General features: G+C 44.4%; 1 long non-coding RNA gene across 2 annotated transcripts; it reads left to right on the top strand.

Annotated features, from left to right (window-relative positions):
- Positions 1-334: 334 nt before the first annotated feature.
- Positions 335-10,849, top strand: LOC143267625 (uncharacterized). Of its 2 annotated transcripts, XR_013042963.1 has the most exons (5): positions 335-3,421; positions 5,372-5,507; positions 5,875-6,213; positions 8,450-8,530; positions 10,185-10,849. It is a non-coding gene; the product is annotated as an uncharacterized LOC143267625 (long non-coding RNA). The 2 variants fall into 2 exon arrangements; XR_013042960.1 differs by lacking the exon at positions 10,185-10,849 and having other exon boundaries at positions 8,450-9,516.
- The last annotated feature ends 9,065 nt before the right edge of the window (positions 10,850-19,914 follow it).

Consider the following 19,914-nt stretch of genomic DNA (forward strand, 5'->3'; position numbering starts at 1 on the left):
TTGACTGCAATTCTGCTTCTCCATTGTAATCTGCTGGGGTGCTTTAAACACGGATGTGTCCAGCCATCCATTATTATGATTGAATTGGCTTGGGTATGTGGCTTAGTTATTAACACTTTAAACATCTTTTTACAATATCTCATTCCTAAGCATGCCTATATGAACATATTTAATGTACACATTTAGTAGGAACAAGATTGGTTTAAATGCATATTGTTTTATACTTTATTAGGAATATTCTACAAATATTTTTATGATTCAGATAGTCTTTTCTAGGATCATTAAAATATCTAAGCAGTACTCTATAATGTAGGCTTATACAGGACATGATTTATTTAACATCATTCTGCTGTAAGGTGTATATGTTACTTTTTCTAGCACTATAAATAATGCTGTAATAATAATCTATTACATTATCCACTTTATATCCATCAATAATTATTTCCTGTGAATATGCACATCTTCAAACTTTGTTGACATGAGAGGTAGAAGACTGCATTGCAATATATTCTTTTTAAAATAAAAATTATGGATGGCAGCGAACATCTGCATATGTGTAATGAATTACATGGTTTTGTTGCCTTTGTTTTGGTGTTTCTGTTTTTTCTTTTTTTTAAAAAAATTAATTTGCTGTTTTTTTTCCCCTCTGAAATAACTCTTGGAGTCCTTCATCCCTCATATTTGGAAAGACATGGAGAAGCTGACTTTCTGGAAAAGTCTTATTCCTGGGTTATTCAGCCTTATGGTACCCAGGTCTTCCTTTAGAATTCTAGCACATCTTTTGGTGGTGTCTACCAGGCAGCACCAGGATGTGGTCCTTGAACTTGGAGATCAACAGGTGAGGCTAGTTCGGGGACTGAGAAGGAAGGAGCTGCAGCTCCTGTTACTGGACTGATGCAGGAATTGGAAAAATGAGGAGGTGTTCCTCTATCCCTCCCCTCTCCTTTCAGACTCTCTACTGTCTTCTTTTGACAAGGGACCTGCGTAAGGCTTTCTGCAGACTCCCATCCCCAACCCCCTAAGCAGCTCATAAAAGGGTGGCTCCCCAGGGTGCAGCCCTCTTGGGCTGTGATCTGCCTAGCTGTGATTTCTCTGTGTCTCCCCAGCTCACACTGCTAATGACCTTGCAGTAGCTCCCACCCAAATGGTTCAATCCCATCCACGGTTTACTTCATCACGTCTTTCGGAGAGTCTTCTTCCCAAGTGATCACCCTCTCGTGGGCTCTCAGAAAGCTGTTTATCTTCTGGTTTTGGAAGAAGACTTCACTGAAGTCTTTCAAGTTGGTGGTAACTCCAGATAGCAAAATAACATTTGACAACCGTGATTATGAAATGTTTTAGTTGGCCTATCTATGATTACATGAGACAATCAACTTGACCTTTGGTGGATTCTGACATTGTAACTTACTGAACCTCCCCCCACCAAAATCTCACGGTGTCCTCAACTACGGCTCCCTGACCCTGAGGATTCTGTATCATTGTTACACTGGCCACAATACAGGACATCAGAGGATTGTTGACCAGCCTTTGGCTCTTCAGACTGGGAAAAGCTTGGGAAGGTGCATGCCATCTAGAATAAAGTAAGCCATAGGCATTCTCCCAGTGGCTTTCCAGTGCCACTTGCTTCTCTTGTATGTGAATTGCTTCTCTTCTTCCCCCCCCCCCCGCCACCCCCCCCCCCCCGAGTTCTAGCCGGTCATTTACACATCAGAAGCTTGTAGCTGGCCCTTCTTAGAACACCTTAGTCAGCCCACCACTCACCCAGACAAGCACTTGTGGGAATCTGTCCCCACAGAGCTACTCTTGTCACTAGCTCTCTCAGCATACCCAGGAGGAACACTGGAGGAAAGGGTAGTGTGGGAACCAACTCAGAGAAGTACCCCGAGATTGCAAATGCCGATCATCAGCTTCGTCGGCTTGTGAAGCACCTAAGAGATCAATGAAGCACACGCTGTGTGTGTGTCTGAGGGTGTTTCCGGAGAGACTTAACTACAGGATGGGTGGGAAAACCCACTCTGAATATGGAGGACACCTCCCCAGAGGCTAGAGTACTGGATGGAATAAAAGGGAGAAAAGGCGAACGCCAGCATTTTCTCTCACCAATTCCTGGACGCCATTATGTGAGCTGCATGCTTCCACACCCTCCCTGCCAAGATCGTCTGAAACTGTGAAGCAAAATGACCTTCCCTCTCTTAAGATGTTCTGCTCAGGTGGTTTTGTCAGGGTCAAAAGACTAAGACATCTGCTTCTCTGTCTTTGTACACACTTTCTTCCCACTGGTCTGGGGCTCTTCTTCCAGCTTTCCAACTGCCTCCTTATTGCTTACATGCCGCTGGTGCGTAAGGAATGTAATCCTTCAGATTACATTTCTTTTGCTTTCCCCTTGGCACCCAACCTTGGCTCTTTCCTTGTTTCCGTGCCCACTCTACCTAGGGATGGCTCAGCAAGATGCATTCCGGTTCAACTGAATCTTCTCTCTGGAAGTCACATTCTGATCCCTGTAATGTGCCCCTGGTAGGGGTGACTCTGGTCTGCAGAGTTACCTCTCCAAGTACCTTCACTTTCCTTAGAGTCACCCTGTTCTACTCCCAGGCTTCCCAGGACCCCTGAGGCCTTTGCTGGAAAAGCAGCATGAGTGCTTTTGAAAGGACGAAGTTTTGCTTGTACAGGGAGGGAGCCACTTGCCCACGACTGTTGGTCTTCCTTTATCCCACCAGGAGCAGAGCTATCACCTTCTCTAGCCCACCTACTTTCCACCCATCTCAGCAGCTTCTTCCAGGTGACCCCACGGAGCAGAGGCCTGCGGGCACTAAGATCTGCTTGCCGAAGCACATCATCCGTATACCCCAGTCCTGGACATGTCAAGGGGCTATGGCCATCACCACATACAATCTCACTGGCTCCTTGCTTTTCTCTGACACCTCTGCCAGAAGTGGGTGTGTTGACTGCTCTGTTGGATGAGATGATGTAGTGGAGGGTCCCGTGATGTCACAGAAACAAGGAATGCTCCATGTGACAAAATCGTTTCAGAATTTTGTGCCAGAGAAAAAGCTCATGTCTTTAAATAAAAGGTATGCTTCTGCCTTTTAAGTAAAAAATAACAATGTGAGCTCAGTTTTTGTCCTTCCCTGGGCACAGTGAACCAGGGGTAATGACAAAGTTGGAGAGATTCCAGCAGCAGGCTGGTGGTCTCTGATAGCATCTCCAGGGAGCATCTTTTTGTATGCTTGGACCAGAGCCTCCTCACCCCCTCCTGCCTTGATGTTGGCTTCAGTCTCTGCAGGAAAAATGACTACAGGGATTCTAGAAGCCCAGAAGACCCTGGAGATCAGTGGGGTGTAAAGAGGAGTGCTGCAGCCGTTAATGGCAATCACTATTCACTGCATTAGTGGATAACCCAGTGAACAAGTACGAACAATGAGTAAGTACAATAGACAAGTAAACCTGTCTGCATTAGATAAGGTCCGTTTCTCACAAGCTCAAGCTCTTTCTGGCATGGAAATTAGTTAACTTTCTTCCCCTATATAGCTACTGAAGCCACAAAAGCTTCCCTCCCCTTGCCGTACTAATCATTTGTCTCTTGATGGCCCCCTTCCTGTTCCATATGGAAGGAGACTGGGGCTCTGCACTCGGCTTAGATTCTGCATGCTGGTTAGATTGTGTAGATCCTGCCCCTGGGGACATGGTCAGGGGATGGGAAGGCAGGGAAGGACAAAGGAAGCCTTCCCGATCTTTTTTACTGGCTAACAGCATCTCAGAGGGTGGGCTTCAGCGCCAGCAGCCCTAACAATGGCAGTGGAGACAATGGGTGTCTGCATAGTATCGTGTTTGGTGAGCCTTGGCTTAGACAGTGCCATGAGCCACAGAGGTCGTCTGGCATCCTGGCCCCCACAAAGTCAGGAAGAGGATAATATGCAGCTTCCCCAGCGCCACAGTGAGAACAGGGGGCCCCGAGCCATTTCCTTCTAATGAGGGGATCCCAGACTATATAGTCATTTTTCCCTGTTAGCTCTTTATCGGGGGGCACAAGTTCCCACAGTTCTAGTCCTGGCAAATCTCACTGCTCCCTTTCTCCTGCTGTAGCCTTCAGAATACTTCAGTAACCAATGCTCTGAATCCACTTCCAGCACACAGAGCAACTCCTGTAGTCTGGACCACATGCTGACTGACAAGTCTTCCCTCTGTGGATCAGGGGGAGCACCCAACCCCTGCCTGGACATGCTGAACAGGCTTCTTCCACTAAAAGAGCTTCTTCCCAGGGTCTTGGGGACATGTATTTCCCCACCTCTGGCCTTCTGCTGAGAACTGAGGAAAGAATGCCTGTGGCTAGGCTAGTACCATTGTTTTTCCCATAGTGCTATCAGCTTTCTCTCCGTGGGACCATCTCCATAAACTAAAAATAAATCTCTTCATGTCTTGGAGAAATTAAATGTGCCAATATTTGGACATGGTACTTGAAGACCGCATTAGTGCTCAGATGCATGGGATTCATGGCATGTGAGAACAAAGGAGAAATCTCCATGGAGGAGACAGATCTGGAAGATGAGCCCCCCCCCCCCCCAGAACACTGCTGTGCTGGCTACTAAATATGAAGAACTATTCTGGGGTTTCCCTTCTCTGTTTTCATATCCTCTCTTCACATGGCACTTTGATTCCAAGCAGCACGTCTCAGGCCATTCTTTCCCTTGGCTGTGAGAAAGTAAATATTAGTAAAAGTCTGTGCCTAGCTTCTGCAATGCCAATTGTCATCACAGGGACTGTCACTGTGCAACTTCCTGTCCTGATTCATTCCACAATGAGATACAGGGGATGTTTACATAATTCTTGCCAAGGAACAAGCTGTCTCCTTAGATGTATGGGTATAACGTTTAAAATAATTTGCTTTTAGCTCAAAGCATAAATAGAGGAGTACAGTGGTTTGAATGAAAATGGCCCTCATAGGCTCATCTATTTGAACACTTAGTTCCCACGTCGGTGGAACTGTTTGGAAAGGATGAGGAGGCGTGGCCTTGTTGGAGGCGTGTCACTGAGGTTGTGTTTTGAGGTTTCAAAAGACCTGCACCATTCCCAGTGTCTCTCCCTTTGCCTTCAACTTAAGGATCAAGAAATGAGGTCTCAGCTGCTCCTGCTGCCATGTCCCTGACCTGCCATCACAGACTCTCAGCCTCTGATAGCACAAGCCCAAATTCCACACTTTGTTTTATAAGTTGCCTCGGTCATGTGTTTTATCACAGCAATAGAAAGATAACTAAGACAAGGATGGCTGTGCATCACCACTATTGTATAATTCCAGATTATTATTATTATTATTAATGCTCAAAGAGCTCCTGACCTATTTATTAACAGTTTCTCCTTCTTCATTCCCTCCCAGATCCTGGTGACCACTAATCTAGTTTATGTTTCTGTGGTTCTTCATTTTATGAATACTTCCTATAAATGGAATCTAAACATGCAAGAAATGTTACCTCTTCTATCTGGCTTCTTTCACTTACTGCAGTGTTTTCCAGGTACATTTATGTTGTATTGTGGGGCCAATAACCCCTTCCTAATGGCTCCAGAACATTCGATTGTATGGATATATTACATTTTGCTTTTCCATTCATTAGTTGATGGTCATCTGATGTGATGGTTATCATCATCAACAGCAAGATCTAGAATTACTAAGAGATAAGGTTCTAGGCCCGCTTGTGAAAGACTACATCAGATTAGTTTGGGAGCATGCCTGTGAAGGATTATCTAGGTTAGGTTAGGTAAAGTGGGAAGACACAACTTGACTCATGTGGTACCATTCCATTGGCTAGGGTCCTAGACTGAATAAGAAGGGGAAAGTGAGCTGAGTATAGGCATTCATTAACCTCTGTTCCCTGCCTGCAGATGCAAGATGACCAGCTGCCTCAAGCTTCTGACAACATGACTTCTCTACCATGATATGTAACACAAATCTTAAAGGGTCTTATTAATAAAATCAAACCTGAGCCAGGTATTGAGGTGAATGCTGAAAGATCAGAGTGACAGAACCAGCCACAGCTAACATCACCTCACCAACTTCTCAGCAGATCCTGTTTCCTCAAACTGGAAGCCTCTGAGTCCTCATCCAAATGAATCTCAGCTGAACTGCTGCTCAAAAGCCTAAAAGCTTAACCAGGCTCTAGTTCCTGGTCCTCACGCCTTATCTACTTTTCTGCTTCCTGCCATCACTTCCTGGAATTAAAGGTGTGTGTCACCATGCCTGGCTGTTTCCAGTGTGGCTTTGAACTCACAGAGATCCAGATGGATCTCTGCCTCCAGAATGCTAGGATTAAAGGCTTGTGCTACCACTGCCTAAACCTATGTTTAATATAGTGGCTGTTCTGTCTCTGACCCAAGATAAGTTTATTAGGGGGCACAATAAAGATGGACTGTGCCCTTGAACTGTGAGCCCACAGACCCCCACTTAAGTTGCTTTTTTTTAGTTTTTTTTTTTTTTTTTTTTTTTTTTTTTTTTTAACATCACAGTCAACAACAACAAATACAGAAAATTGGTACTGAGAAGTGGGGCTGTTGCTCTGATAAATCTGACCATGCCATTCTTAGGCTTTTAGAACTGATGTAGGCTAGAAAAGCAGAAGAGTTGGAGACTTTGGGCTGGAAAAGTCCTTGAACACTTCAGAGAAGTTGTTGGGCAATTCTGATAGGAGCTTAGAAGACAAGAATTCTACGAGACATGTGGACAGAGACTCACTATTGATTTGGCAGGAAGCAAGGGCCCTATGTGGAACTAGGCAAGGAACCACCTGTGTGATATCCTGGCAGAGACCCTGGCTGCACTCTGCCTGTGTCCTGAGAACTTGAGTGAGGTTGAATTCGAAGGTAATGGACTAACTTGCTTGGAGGAGGAAGTTTCAAGACAGGAGAATATCAAGGCTGTGTCGTGGTCACTGCTCACTGCTCACACAGTGGTTTACAGCCAGACAGCAGAAAGTGGAGGAGAAAGGACAGGCAGGAAAGAAAGATGTGTATGCAGTTTAAAGTTTCAGATAAGGAGGGTGCTGATGATGAAACATGTAGTTGTTAAAAGTATTAGAAATATTAAAGAGCAATGTAGCATTTTGGACAGCGGGAAAGACATTGTGGCAAGAAGACCCTACCCATCCAGACTCTGCCTTGGGAAATGCCAAGTTCTTTTGAAAGGGAAGAACTCCAACTAAGAATGCTACTGAAGGGTTCCCTGACCTTCAAAACACCAATCCCTAGAAATGTGCTGAGTCACATTTGTGGCTGACGCAACTATGTTTCAAGCAGGCCAGGCTTCATCCCAGGCTGGCAGCAAAACTTGGTGTCCTCACTGTCTTTGCCAGCTTCATGCAACAGCCTCTCAGGCCCTCCTTTGCCCTGGTTTTGTAGGCATGCAAGGTTAACGGGATTGTGGAATCCTCCTCCCCAGTTTTAGAGATCCACTGAGTGTTGGAGATGGCAGGACCATGGGACATATGCAAAGGGAAGCTTTAAGCTTGGAATGGGGTTGGCCCCAAGGAGAGATTGTATGTGCTACAGGCAGAAGAGCTGAACAAAAGGGCTACCCAAGCCCTCTGGAGCCCAGATGATTCCCTCATGAGCTCCACATGCCTGACATGGAACCACAGGATTTGATGTTTGCCCTTTTGGGTTTTAGTGTGGATCTGATCATTCTTTCTGGGACCCTGTTCTTCCCTTGTGGATGGGAATGTTTTATTCCTGCCATTATATGTTAGAAGTATGTAATGTATGTGTTTATGTGTGCATATATGTTACATGAATAAATATATATTTATAAAATAAATATGTATAGCTGTGTGCGTGTGTACACATGCATGCAGAGGACATGAAATTAGGTGTTTTATAGAGAAAATGCTCTTATCTGCTGAACCATCTTTCCAGTCCATGTAACTTGTGTCTTGTTTATGCAGATGCTCACAGAGATTTCCTGAGTCCCAGAAGAAACTCAGCCCTTATACTTTTAAACAGTTTTGGATCTGTTACAGACTATGGAGTCTTTTTGTCTTGGACTGAATGCATTTTTTTGTATTATAAAATGGCCATGAGCCTACAGGGACAGAAAGAGGAAGGCTGTGACTTAAAGTGATGTTTGCATGTCAAATTGACAAAGGGTGAAGTTGTGATGGTTAATATTATGAACTGGACAGGATCTAGAATCATTCAGAAAACAGATCTCTGGGAACGTCTGGGAGAGACTATCTAGATGAGATAGAAAGACCTACTTTAACTGGGAGAAGTCTCATTCCATTGGCTGGTGTCCTGGACTGGATAAGGAGAAAAAATGAGCCAGGGCTAGCATTGTCTTTCTGCTTCCTGATTACAGCAGATACAATGTAACCAGCAGCCTCCTGCTTCTAACACTTCTTCAGGACCATGATAGACTACCCCTCAAATTATGAGCCAAAATAAACCCTTTCTTTGTTTCTTTGATCAGGGTATTTTATCACAAGGACAGAACAAATAGGGAATACACCTGGGTTGTTTCTACTCTTTGATGAAGATGGATAACACTGTCGTGAGTACTTATATACAAGCTCCCATGTGGAGAGCTTTCAGTTTCACTGGGCAGCGGTTGCTGAGAGGGACTGCTAGGCTGTATGGAAACCTGTACCTTGAAAACTCAAGACCAGGACTAGAGACTAGAAACATGTCAAAGGGCTTATGGTTGTGACGCCTAGCAAATCCGTTCCTCTGACCTTAGACATGGGTGTGAGTGTGGAGGACCATGTATTTCTACACACAGTGTTGTTATTAAATGTCATCTTACAGAAAGAAAACTCTGGAGGTGACTAAGAGGGTGAGAGCGCTTGTTATGCAAGCAAGAGGACCTGAGTTTGAATGTCCAGAAACCACATAAAAGGCAGACAGAGTCCTATGTGTGTGCAGCCTAAGCATTGCGGGGCGGAGACAGGCAGATCCCAGGAGCCTAGATGAAACAGGAAAGTTCAGGTTCAGTGAGGGGCCCTATTTCAAAATATAAGGTAGAAAGAGATAGCTTGACATTCTGCTCTGGCCTCGGCTTGCACACTCATTAGCACACACTTGTGTATATACATCACACACACATGCACACATACATAAACACACACACACTACAAATTCTAATTTTGTGTGTGATAGTTAATTGTGACTGTTATTTTGATTAAGGAATACCTAGGCATGAGTGAAGCACACTTTTGGTGGATCTGTGTGGGTGTTTCTAGGGAAGATTAACTGAGGTAGTGTCTTATAGCTTCTTTTGCTGTGATAAAACGTCACCAATGAAAGCAGCTTGGGGGGGGGCAATGTTTATTTCAGCTTACAATTCTCAAGTCACACTCCATCACTGAGGGAACAGGAACTCAGGGCCGCAATCTGGAGACAGAAATGGGAGCAGAGACAATGGAGGAGCGAAGTTTACTGGATTGCTCAGCCTGCTTTCTTTCTTTCTTTTTTTTTTTCCTTTTATTTTATTTTATAATACCATTCAGTTCTACATATCAGCCACGGGTTCCCCTGTTCTTCCCCCTCTCACCCCCCCTTTTCCCCAGCCCACCCCCCATCCCTACCTCCTCCAGGACAAGTCCTCCCCCGAAGACTGCGATCAACCTGGTAGACTCAGTCCAGGCAGGTCCAGTCCCCTCCTCCCAGACTGAGCCAAGCGTCCCTGCATAAGCCCCAGGTTTCAAACAGCCAACTCATGCAACGAGCCCAGGACCTGGTACCACTGCCTAGATGCCTCCCAAACAGATCAAGCCAATCAACTGTCTCACCTATTCAGAGGGTCTGATCCAGATGGGGGCCCCTCAGCCTTTGGTTCGTAGTTCATGTGTTTCCATTCATTTGGCTTTTTTTTTTCATTAATTGACTAAAACTGAAATTAATTATAAGCCACAGTCATCCTAGGGACTTCCATGCTATATATATAGCCTCCATGGTTCTATGGGTTGTGGTCTGATTGTTCTTTATTTTATATCTAGAATCCACTTATGAGTGAGTACATACCATGACTGTCTTTCTGGGTTTGGGTTACCTCACTCAGGATGATTTTTTCTAGTTCCATCTATTTGCCTGTAAATTTCATGCTTTCATTGTTTTTCTCTGCTAAGTAGTATTCCATTGTGTATATGTACCACATTTTTTTCATCCATTCTTCCGTTGACGTCAGCCTGCTTTCTTATACCATCCAGGACCCCCTGCCCAGAGATGGCACAACCCACAGTGGACGGGACCTTGTCACATCAATTGCAAATGAAGAAAATGCCCTACAGACTTGCTATAGGCAAATCTTAATGGAGACATTTTTCTCAATCGAGAGAGAGTCCGTCCCTCTTCTGAAATGACCCTAGCTTGTGTCAAGTTGACATAAAACTAGCCACCCTGAATGTGGGCAGCACTGTCTTGGGCTGAATAGAAAGAGGGAAAGGTGGATTGGAGAGAAGGCTCAGTCGTTAGGAGTGCTTACTGCTCTTGCAGAAGACCAGAGTTTGGTTCCCAGCAACCACATCGGGTGCCTCACAGCTGCCTATGACTCCAAACCCAGGGCACTGGACAGCCTCTCGGGCACCCATGGGCCCCTGCACTCATGCGTGTACACAGACCTCCCCGTAATTACAGGAAACCTGAAAAGGATGCGTGTGGACAAAGCAGACTGAACACTGGCATTTTCTCTTCCCTGCTTCTGGGTCCTCTAAGATGTGAGCAGGAAGCCGGATGCTCTGCTCCTGAGGTCATGTTTTCCTCCCCATGATGGATTGTCTCCTCAAGTCACCACCAAAATAAACTCCTCCCCGCTTCAGCTGCTCTCGTCAGGTCTTTGGTCACAGCCAGAGGAAAAGTAACTGGTGCACTGTGTTTAGAGACATCAAAAACGCCACCCCCCTTCCTTGACACCCCTGACATCAACCTACAGCCTAGGCCGTGAGGAGGATCTGGTAGCTGTGCAGCCCCACACTCCACTGAGTCGTGACGACAGCCGCTTTCTCGGGTAGATCCTTTGCTGCTTCTGGAACCATGTTTCCCTGTGTCCCAGTGAGGCCCTCATGCTGGTGGATGGGTCCAATTAGTTGCTTGCTGGCTGATGCTGGACACAAAGTGGTTTTGCTTGGCCTTCGTGATTTCCTGTAGCCTGGCAAGGTCCATTGTGTTTTAGCTTAGCTGGAAGAAATCAGAGGCCCTGGCGCGCCTGGCCAGCATCCCACATGTGACTGATGGCTGGCACTGAGCGGCCCATGAGGGTGGTGGGAATAGGGTGTGAACTCAGTTGGCCACTGTGTTCCCTCCTTGCCCTTTGACACTTATTTGTTGTTTTCCCTGAGATTATATATATATACATTCCCCCAAGACAAGGTTTCTCGGTGTAACAGTCTTGACTGTCCAGGAACTCGATTTGTAGACCAAGCTGGCTTCCACTGCCTAGCTGAGATGATGGATTTTGAGAAGTTCTGAAACTACTTTCCCATGTTTTCCTTTATCTTCCCATGGCATGAGCTGCCACACAACGTGTTTCTACGGCCTTCCAAAGGCTAGCCTCCCTTATCACAGTGATGCCCACTCCCAGCTGCCTGTCACAACTGCCTGAGGGTTCCTTTTACATTCTATATCCTGGATGCATCAAATCACAGCTTCTGGGGCCTCACAAGCAGAAGTAAGCTGGAAATTCTCTCTAGTGGGATGAAAAGCTGAGGGATGAAAAGCTCTGATCTTAGCACTTATTGACCCACATGCTGTAAATACCCCGCTTGTGGCTGCCTTCAAACTACTCTGATGTCTTCATTGCACAGGCTGGCAAGAGACCCCCAGGAGCCAAACGCCGTGTATCACTCTCACCCAGTAGGTAGATGTAACTTCAAGAGCTTTGACACTAGCTGAATAAGGTAGTTTGGATGTGGTGAGTTTTGAATACTCACTACTTTCATTTTTAATAGAGTTTAGCCAATTCTGTGTTTCTATAATCTATAGTTTTTAAATAATGGCTATATAGGGGCTAGAGAGATGGCCCAGTTAAGAGCACCTGCTGCTCTTGCAAAGGACCTAGGTTTGGTTCTCAGCACCCACATGGTAGCTAACAACCATCTGTAACTCCATTTCTAGGGGTCTGGCACATTCTTCCGGTCTCCTTGGGCATCTGCACACATATAGTGCGCACGCGCGCGCATGCGCGCGCGCACTCGCGTGCGCGCGCACACACACACACACACACACACACGCACACGCACACACACACATACATACATACATACATACATACATACACTCAGGCAGGCCCATATGCAAAAAAAAAATCACAAAATTTTCTTTCTATTTTCTTCCTCTGGATAGGGTTTTTGGTAGTCCAGGCTGACCTTGAATAGCCTATGTAGTCAAGGTTGGCTTTGAACTTCTGATCCTCCTGACCTCCCACATGTTGAGATTATAAGCATGTGCCACCATGCTCAGTCTGTGTGGTACTGGGGATTGAATTGAGGCTTCATGCATATTGGGCACATAGTTTGTTAACACAGGTCACTGTTTCTGACTCAGGAGGTCTTAGGTAGGCTGCTTTGAACAAGTTCCTAGGTGAAGCCAATCCTGCTGATCTGGGGACCACACTGGGAGATTGAAGATATGTCAACATCAGTCCTGTTACAAAGTGGTCGAGGTTTGTCCAGAGAGAGTCAGCCCTGATTCCTGCTTTCAGGTAGTAATCACTACCGGGCAACAACAAGCATGATTGGCAAATGCCTACACACAGCACTGGAACCTGAACACGATGTGGTGGCACTGAATCCCCTAAAACAATCTATGAATCTTCACAGTGCCCTCCCCCCACCCCACCCCAACATCCAGGGCAAAAATGTAAAAGGAGGTGGGGGTGGCAAACAGCAGAACTATCACTCCGAAGGCTACTACCAGCTTCCCAGGGGGCAGTGCAAGTGTCTGACTTATGTCACTATGGAGACAGACTAGTTGTTGGTGGACCAGGAACTGAAGAGTGAAGATGGAGTACAGAAAGTGAGGTTGCTTTTTGACAATGTGCAAAATCTAAAGAAAGTCAGGGGCTGGATAGAATTTTCCAGAGGAGCACAGCCAGTAGGAGGTAGACTCCCATATATACTTCCACATGTACCTAGATATATCTACCATCTGCGATACGATTCTGGCTCGTGCATTATGGAGGCTGAGAAGCCCCACAGGGTCCTGTCTGCCGGCAGGAGACCCAGGGAAGTTACTGGTGTAGTTTGAAAGCCTGAGAGCTAAAATATCAGGCAGTGAATCCACATCTGACAGCCAGCAGCTCCGAGGGCAGGGGATCGTCACTCCGGTGGCATCCCATAATTTTGATTTGCATTGGCTTAATGGAGAACACTCTTCATCTGCCAGGAATATCCTTTTTAAAAAACATTTTGGCAGTGCATTTCAAAAATTACTAAATGTGCATATAATTTCATCATAATACTTTGATTCTGGAGTTCATTCCAAGAAACAGGTATAGATACCTAGAAGCCCTCTGAAAAAGATATTCACCATTGTAGGAGGCATGTAGGTCCTTTGTGCTTACAGATAAGCACTAGGGGAACCAGAGATGACAAAGACATGGAGTTATCTATTCGAAGGGAGAGATGTAGAACCTGTTTTCCAACAAGAAGTCTGGGTATGAATGTGGCTAATAGCCTGGTGACCTTTGTGCTATCTGTATGGGCAGGCCACACTGGCTCCCCCAGACCCTTGTCTTGAACCTGTTTATCTCGATCTATAGCTCTATCCTCCCCCAAACCCTTATCAGGAGCATTGCTTACCTTGAGACTTTTCCTTCAGTTAATCTATAGAATCTGTTTTTATGGAAAATGTCATTTGTATTTTACAAGAGTTTCAATGTCATCTTGTCTTAAGCAAACTACCTTGTGTCAGTCAGACCCTTGATGTTTGAACCAACACTGGCTACTGAGTCATGTTGAACCTGACTTCCTTCTTGCCTCTCATGGGTTGGCACTCTGCTGGTTGTGGTGTTCCCAGAGACCCCGAACACACCATGTTATGTGGAAGTGGGGGTTTCTGTAAACAAAAGTTCAACCATATGGGGAGGGCTCCCAAGAAATAGTGCCTTCCAGACATAACAGGGCCACTGCATTTATGAACTCACAGTAGCTCTGGTGACCTGCATAAGACCAGTGCAAGATCAAGCCACTCAACAGTCCAGCCTAGATGAGGAGGGGCACAAAGGGGTCCACTCCTAGCTGAGGGGTTATTTATCATTGATGGCTCTTGAGAGTCAGTTTCTTCAGAGATATAGTCTTTGATAGGTTTCCCATGCTCCATGGATGGCCCCACATCCACACACAACACCTATTAGACTCAGGGCATTACTAGGAAACTTATGAGAATGTGTAGTTGGGAGAGGAACATGGTTGGAGGGGGTCCGGGAATTGTGGAGGGGGAGAAAGGTAATTATAATCAAAATATATTGTGTGTGTATGACATTCTCAAAGAATAAATTAATACATTTAAAGAAGTCCAACCACAGAGCATTGATTAAATGAATCCATTCATGAAAGGCAATCTGACAAAATAATTGGAAAAAATTATATGAAGACTAATGGCATGGTTGAATAAAAATGCAGACCACGAAAGATTAAAACCTTAAATTTATTTTTAAATGTATAAATATATGGAGAAGAAGGCTCTAAAGACACAACCCAGAAAGTTAACAGTGAAATAGATGCATAAAAACAAATTGACAATGCATCGATCCTTCCAAAATAAAAATCCCCAACAGAGCTAATGTGATTCTGAATTCTGATTCTGGATACAGCAAAAAATTAAAAGCAGGACTTCAAACAGATATTTGTAGACTGTGATCCTGGCCTCATTATTCACCATAATCAAAGGGTGAGCACAAACTAAGGTTTTGTACCAAGTGATTTAAGATGTAATCCATATTCCATAACTGATACATTCAACATACAGAATGGTCATCATATAATCAAGAGTTTTGCCATCATCATAATCAGTTTTAGAAAGTTTCTTTCTTCAAAAGAAATTGTGAGCCATTAAGTTACTCCCCATTTCTTCCTACCCAGTCCTGAGCCCTGGGCAAGGGACCAGGTACTTTATACATTTTTGTGTCAAAGAACAGACAATCTGGCAAGTTGCTTTCACTTAGTGAAGTATTTCCAAGGTCTGTCCACGGTGTAGTGTGTATTAGTATAGTATTCTTTCTATGAATAGACATACATTGTGCAGATTTCATCTGTTTATTAGTTTGTGAACAGTTTGGGCATGATAAATAATGCTGCTATGAGTATTCTTGTACAAGGTTTATTTTTTTGTGAGGATACCGGTTTGATTTTCTTGGCCATACATTTAACTATGTTACTTGGAGAACAAATGGACCTTCCCTAAGCGTTTGTGCCATTGAACAATCTTGGCAATATTAAATAGGGATTCAGGTTTGGTTTTTACATTTAGGTCTTTGATAAACCCTTCAAGATTACATTTATTTTAGCATGTGTGTATGTGTAGGCATTTGGGCGGGTGTGTGTGTGTGTGTGTGTGTGTGTGTGTGTGTGTGTGTGTGTGATAGGAGTTGCTTCTCTCTTTGTATCCTATGGGTCTGGAACTCAGGTCATCAGGCTTGGCTATCTGCTGAGTCATTTGGTGGGCTCTGGTTCATTTTGTTTGGAAATAGTGTGATAGGTTCATTTTTTTTCCTTTTACATGTGGGTGTCTGGCTGTCCCTTTACTATTTGTTGAAAAGACTATTCTTTCTCTCCTGAATTGTCTTGGCATGCCTGTGGATAATCAGCTGGCCATCAATGTGGAGGTTTATTCTCTCCTCTGTTCTATTCCATTCATCTATTGTGTTTATCCTATTCTATTTCCTAACTTCGATTGCTGTAGCACTGGAGTGGGCTTAAAATTGGAAAGTTTGAGCCTGCCAGCATTGTCTGCTTGAAAGACATTCTTATTAGTTTGGGGCCTTTGAATTTCTGACCAGTTTTAGAATTCATTTGTCAATTTCTGCAAAGAACTCAGTTGAGACATTCAGAGATCACGCTGAATTTTTTCTTGTTCTTTTGTTTTGCTTAAAAAAATCTTTTTACTGTTTGAGAATTTATATATGCATATAATGTCTTTTGGTCAAATCCATCCCTAATCCCTCTCCTCTAACTCCTCCTTTATTCTCTCCTCCCCAGCCCCAACTTCATGTGCTTTGCTGTATGGGTATGGGTGTAGGACCATCAACTGGAGCATGTAGCTCCCCAGGAATGCATTCTTGAAGAAAACTGACTTTTGTTCTATGAGCAGCCATCAGTTAGTTACCAATAGTTCCATAGCTAGGGGTGGGGCTTCATGAGCCCTTCTCCCTTCCGTGATGGGATTTTGACTGCTTTAATCTTTGGTCTTGAGTCATAGCCACTGTGAGTTCATGTGTGCAGGACCCCTGTCACACCAGACAAATAGGTCAGTTTGATCTGTGTTGTCATCTGAACAACAACAGCAGGCCTTCTAATCCATGAATGTGGTTGTCTCTTGATTGACTTAAATCTTCTATAATCTCTTCCAACAATATTTATTTTTCTTTTGAGAGTTATAAATTCTTTAGTGATTTCTTACCTTCATGTATGGAACTGTAGTAATATTCTGCCTCATTGCCTTCGCCCATCCCCTCTCTCCCCCAGGGGAGCCCTTCTTCTCAACAATTTCCCTCACACTTTCATGTCTTCTTGTGTTTGATGCACTGAGTTTAATTAGTCTCCTGCCCTACCTCACACAATTCTTGGATTGTAAGTCATGGAAGTCTTTTGTTAATGGGCACATTCTTTTGTGGTCGAGTGTGAGATAAAATGTAAGATTTGCTATTTTAAGGTATCATTTGGTGGCATTAAGTGCATTCCCATGACTGTGCGACCAAACCTTCACCCACCACTAGAATGCTTTCTTTCATCCAAATGAAACTTCCTGCCATTAAACAATGACTTGTCCCTGCCTTCTTCTCCGAGAGCCTAGAAACAAGTGTCCCACTTTCTGTCTCTAGAATTTGATCACTCCAGATCCCTCACAAAGGACATGGTCTTGTAAGCAGAATTTGATCAAGCCGTCACAGTCAGACTCCAGCGAGCAGAGCCAGGAATGAAATCTCCAGAATGTGCTTTACTCAGAGCCGTCAGTCTGAGAAGACAGTGGATTCCTGTTCTGAAGATCTAGTTCTGTTTTATCCCCAGCAGCAGACTCTATATGGAGAAAAGACCAGAAGGAATAAAGGCAGCCATTGGCCATTCTGTAGCCCAGTCTTGCCCCTCTGATCAGGGGGTCGGCCACATTTTTGAGACTTGTGATGTCTTTCTCACGCTGTCTTCCCTTGCACTCCACCCTCACTCAGGAGATGTCAGGGCTCAGGCAATCTTTGAAACCCCAAGTCAAGTTAGGTTCCATTGGCATCAACCTTGTATTTCTCCGGGGTCACCAGAACAGACTATTAACAGGCGTGTGTTTGCTCAGCTAATGATGTCTACAATATAGAGTACAAGTGTGTCTTTGTAATACGGAAACTGAAAATGCTCCTCTCTGTTTTCTGTGCTCTATCTGCCTTTTATCTGTATATGTTTCAGTTTCACACAGCACAATGTCTTCAAGGTTCATCCACATTGTAGCATACGCCCGCATTCCTTTCCTTTTAAAGTCTGATGTTACACGTGCCTTTTCATTTTCTGTTGACACTTGCCCCCATTCATTGCTCCCATTTGGTTATTCTGAGAAACACCGTGTTAACATGATTGCATACGTGTCTATCTGAGTCCTGCTTTTAGCTCTTTTGGACAAATGCCAGAAGCAGAATTTCTGAATCGTCTGGTAACTCTGTTTAATTTTTTTGTTTATAGATAATTTTAATTCACCATTCTTCTGTTTTTATACCTATGGTGTAATAATAAACATCATTTTTAAAATCCATTCTGTGGATACAGTCTACATAGTAAGTGGACAATGGTGCTGTGACCCCTCCACCTTCTCCCCGAATCTTTGAACCTGCTGTGGTTACAGTGGAGCTGATACATGTCCCATGGAATTAGTTTATGACCATGTGGTAACTTATCTCCTTCCTTCTGGAGCTTTATGAGTCACAGCAAGTTCCCCTGATGCCTTCTGCAGCAATCAGGCTTGTCTCTTGGGTATTCTGCCCGCCACCCCTTCATGCTCAGTGCAGAGGCTCTGACCTCTTCAGCTCTGGAGCAGGTTCCTGCTATGGACACTCCAGCAGTGTGCTCTTCCTTCTCCCAGCCAGCACATAAAATGGGCAGGACAGAGTTCAACCCAGAAGCTTCGCTGAACAAGCCAACATAGAAATGAGAACAAGAGCCCCGGGACTTTCCTAAGACAAACAGAGGATTTAGAAGAACAATATTTAGCAGAACTCAAAGCTCCCCCTCCCAGATTAAGACAACAACTTGAAGCAGATACCAAAATATTTAAAACTCACTTTAGATTAATCCTCCCCCCAAAAGGCTTTCCCTCATCACAGCTCCAGACAAGGTACCTAGAAATGGAATTTGAGAGATGTGTTGTAGACAAACAAGTATTACTTTATCTCAAGGTAGATGCTCTTTTCATGCTTGTCTGGTCCTCTGTCCGCCTTTGGCAGGTCTCCTCTACTGCCCATCCCTACTCCCGGTTCCTTCCAGGTCCCCAACTGTGCCACATCCTGTTGAGTTGCTGTTGTCCACAAGCCCTCAGGATTCAACTGAGTCCTGCTACTTCTCTTAGGAAATCAATCTACAGACATTTGCCCTTTGGCAAAAGTGAGTCAAGGCTCTAGGCAATTGTCAGACCTTCCTCTTCTGCAGGCCAAACTCTCCAAGGGCTGACACCACAAAGTTCAGACGCAAACGGAAGTGACCAAGCTCTGGACTCTGGCCCAGGATGGACTGAGAACAGGAACGGAGCTGCAGGGAAGAAGCCACAGAGCCCGGATATACACTGTTTCCAGAAGAGTCATCTTGGCCTTCAGTCCCAGATGGCCCAGATTTGAGTTTGGGTCAAGAAGCTCCGGTGATTACATAGACCAGTCTCCCACACCCTAGCTGACAATGGAGGCTGGTAAACATTCCAGATCAAAGGCTTGAATCTTGTCATCTAAGAGTCACACTAAGAGTATATATATATAATTTGAGTCAAACTAAAATATATATATATAATTTAAAGAGAAAAATATGTTGTATGTGTATGCTCTTTTGCATGTGAGGTGTGGAGAGGTATCAGTTCCATGCTATACATGTAAAAGAGGACAACCTTGAGCCAGTTCTTTCCTACCTTTATGTGGGACCCACAGATTAAACTCAAGTGTCCAGGTTTGTGCTCCAAGTTCCTTTATCCATTGAGCCACATTGCAGTCCAAGAGTGATTTTTCAAATTGTTAAAATTGTTAATGGGAATGGAGTTTCATTTTGGGAAAATGGAATTATTCTAGAGATGGCAGCAACACTTTCACAGACTTAAGAATGCTGGAGATTCTACCATCCATGACCAACCATGGCCTGTGGGCTATATCCAGCCAAGGACAATTTTGAATGTGGACCAACACAATATTACAAACTCATCTATGGTCTTTCTCTCTCTCTTCCCTCTGTGTGTGTGTGTGTGTATGTGTGTGTGTGTGTGTGTGTGTGTACATACATATGGGGTATGTGCATGTGGAGATCCAAGGTTGATGTTGAAAAACATTCTTGATCATTCTCCCACCTTATTTAGTGAGGTGGTGTCTTTGTTAAACCCAGAGCTCACTTGAGAGGGTTAACTTTGCTTGTTTATCTTCTGAGAATTACAATTGCCATCTCTACCTTCTAGAATTACAAGCACCTCACCCTCTTGGCATTTGCATTGGTTCTGGAGATCTGAACTCTACTCCTCACACATGCACTGCAAACACATAACCACAGAGCAAGC

Source organism: Peromyscus maniculatus, chromosome 1, assembly GCF_049852395.1.
Source record: "Peromyscus maniculatus bairdii isolate BWxNUB_F1_BW_parent chromosome 1, HU_Pman_BW_mat_3.1, whole genome shotgun sequence".
In the NCBI taxonomy this organism is placed as follows: Eukaryota; Metazoa; Chordata; class Mammalia; order Rodentia; family Cricetidae; genus Peromyscus; species Peromyscus maniculatus.